We start from the raw sequence: 3,084 nt of genomic DNA, 5'->3' as shown, positions 1-3,084 counted from the left end.
GAACTTTATGGAAATAGCAATCTAAGGAAATGTGCCTGTAGCACCACTGGAAAACAGAATGAGATCATTTGGACTTCAGAGGAGAGAGGGTAAAACATGCCTCCCTTCTTCCTGTAAACACCTCACAGGGAGACAAAAAAGTGGAAATGGCCAGAGGCAAGCGAGGAATCAATAATCATTGACCCCCAAAACCATTTTCATTGCACTGTGCAGATTTATGAGGCAAAAGGGTTATTTGAAGTTGAAGTCAATTTAGTTTACTTCTGTTCCACATGTTGTTTGCTCTCAGCAGAATATGAGCACCATGAGGGCAGAAACTGCTTCTCTTTTTGTCTTTGTATCGCTAGCGCCCAGACAGTGAGTGCCTGGCCCACGGTATGTGCTTAATGAATACCTGTTGAATTAAAATTGTAAGTGAAGACACCGTGAGCAATATAGTATAAAAACCTGACCAGGCCAAGAAATTATTATTCAATCTATGTGAAAGGAAAGAAGGGTATATAAAACTAATATTGAAATTCATATGGAGGAATAAAAAGTCAGGAATCTCAGTACGATGGGGAAAAAGAAGTGGAAAGTAAGGGCATCTATCAGCACGAGAGCAATAATCATTAAAACAATTTAGTACTGTTTAAAAAAGAGAGGTCAATCGGTGGAATAGATTGAGTGCGTAAAATACAGAAGCAAATGAACACAATAGCATAGTGTTTTGATAAAACCAAAGACCCTAGTTACTGAGACAGATGCTTACTACTGACAAACACTTCTGGGCAAACTAGAAAGCAGTTTTCTAGAAATCAGGTACAGACCAACAATTCACCACATACCAAGGTAAATTTCAAAAAGATGACATGACTTAGATACAAAAGCGACCTTGTAAGAATCTGATACTGTTGATCACCCTTCCCTCTCTGGACTTTTGTGACACAACTCGTTCCTGGTTCTCCTTTTACCTACCTAAATGTCCCTTCTCAGTCTCTTTTGCTGGCTCTGAATCCAGATCATGCCCCTTCATTGTAACTCTTCCCCAACATGCTGTACTAGGTCCTCTTCTCCAATCTATGGCCTCTCTTACCTGTCTGTTCATTCATTCTCAGTCTCCTGTGCTGGCTCATCGGCCACATCCTGATTCCTAATTGTAAGTGTTCTCCAAAGTTCTGTCCTATGAGCTTGTTTTCTCCATTCTGTATAAGCTCCTCGGATTCTGTTCATCTCTATGCAGATGATTCCCAGATCTAGATAGACATTTCCAGATATTCAGTCTTGCTTTACCAATTGTCTATTGGATAGTCAAACTGTTTTGTGCATAAACTCAACATTTCTAACACCAATCTCATCCCTAAAACGTCCCCCCTTCCAACTTTCCTATTTCTGGCCAAAGCACCACCATCCTGCCAGTGTCTCAGGTTCCTAAGTTCTGAACTATCCAGGCCTGTTCACTTTCCCCAATCAGTTGCCAATGTTTTGCCCTTCTACCTTCTTGACGGCATCTCTTATTGACACTTTCTCTCTATTTACATTCTTTCAGCCTCGGCCTCTCTCGACTTGTTTCCCCATCTGTAAAAAGGGAATAATAATAATAGCACCTTCTTCCCAGGGTCGTTGTGAGGATAAAATACGATGTTTGTAAAGTGCTTTGCAAACGTTAAAGTGCTACGTAAATATTACTGTTCCATTACTTAGGCAATTGTTACCTTCAGTCCTTTCTCACCACTCGTCTAAATTATTGCTACAACGTCCCATTCGATCCCCTTACCTCTGGGCTTTGCTCGCGCCAGTTCCTCCTACATTGTCACCAAAGTAATTTTGCTTAAGCATAGATCTGACCACGTCCTGGACTTCCCCACCACCTCTCCCACAAGTTCAATAAACATCAGTGGCTTCCTATCGTCTGCGGCTCAGACACCTGTATAGCTTTTAAAGCCCTAGACCACCTGGCCTCATTGGAAGTCCCTTTCTCCCCCACCCCGAGATGCAGCCTTAATCACACCCTCTTTTCTTCGCTCCGGACCCTCCCATCTCCAGTCTCGGTGCCTTTGCACTGGCTGGTCCCTCATGCCTAGAAAGCAGCGCCCTCCTCCGGAGTCCCTGGCTAGCCTTTCCTGACGCCCCCCACCCCCCACCTTGTATGCAAGTACGCTTTGTATATATCAACTCTATATACAATGTATTAACTGCACGTGAATCTAGGTGATAACTGCAGGGTATAAATGTAATTATAAGTAACGCTAACTTTGTGTGGTTCTAACGCACATGGCTTCCAGAGCGCTTTCCTCACTCGATCCTCCATATAGATCCTAGTATTATCCCCATTTTGCAACTAAGGAAACTGAGGCAGGCATACAGAGGTTAAGTGACTTGCCCAGGGTTACGTGGATAATTAGCGCCAGGCCCTAGTTTGAACTCAGGTCTTCCGGCTTGCAGGCCCCTTGGAAGGTGAGGTGCTTGTGAGGAGGGGTCGCCTACAGCCCCAGAGCCATAGCAGGCCCCGGCATCCCACGGTGGAAACGGTTTCCTGGGGTATTTCTGGACCCTCGAGGACCTGCATCTATGTGGGGTCAACGTCTCTACGGAAAACTCCCAGCCCAAGGACCCGCCCCGACTGGGTGGTCGCCCTTGCAGCCCGGCCGAGAGAGGAAGGGGAGGGGGGAGGGCGCTCAGCCCGCATTGCGGCTGGGGGGAGGGAAGGTCAAGGCTGCGGGGCCCCTCCCCCTCCCCATGCCTGGTCCCAGCTGCCGCCCCAGCACGGGGAGGGGGAGGGGGAGGCTTTCAGAGGGCAGTCCTCATCGAAAAGCGCGGACAGAGACTGGGGGGGGGGCGGTCCCGGGGGCGCGGGGGGGGGGGGGGGGGGGGGGGGGAGAAGGAGGAACAGCCCACAGGGATCACTGCGGCAGCGCCCTGGACCGAGATGCTCCTCTGAGCCCCCTCCTAGTCACGTGAGATGGGCGCCCGCCGGGGCCGGGAGGGGCGCGGAGGCTGAGGGGAAACAGAGGAGCAGAGCCGGAAGGAGGGGCGGGAGGACCGGTAGACGGACGGACGTGAGGGCGGAGCGTGGCCCGGCACCGCCCCTCCGCTCCCGCCCTC

This window comes from Vombatus ursinus, unplaced genomic scaffold, assembly GCF_900497805.2.
Source record: "Vombatus ursinus unplaced genomic scaffold, bare-nosed wombat genome assembly UNPS02014840.1, whole genome shotgun sequence".
Classification (NCBI taxonomy): domain Eukaryota; kingdom Metazoa; phylum Chordata; class Mammalia; order Diprotodontia; family Vombatidae; genus Vombatus; species Vombatus ursinus.
The sequence above is the reverse complement of the archived record's forward strand: the minus strand, read 5'-3'. Positions refer to the sequence as shown.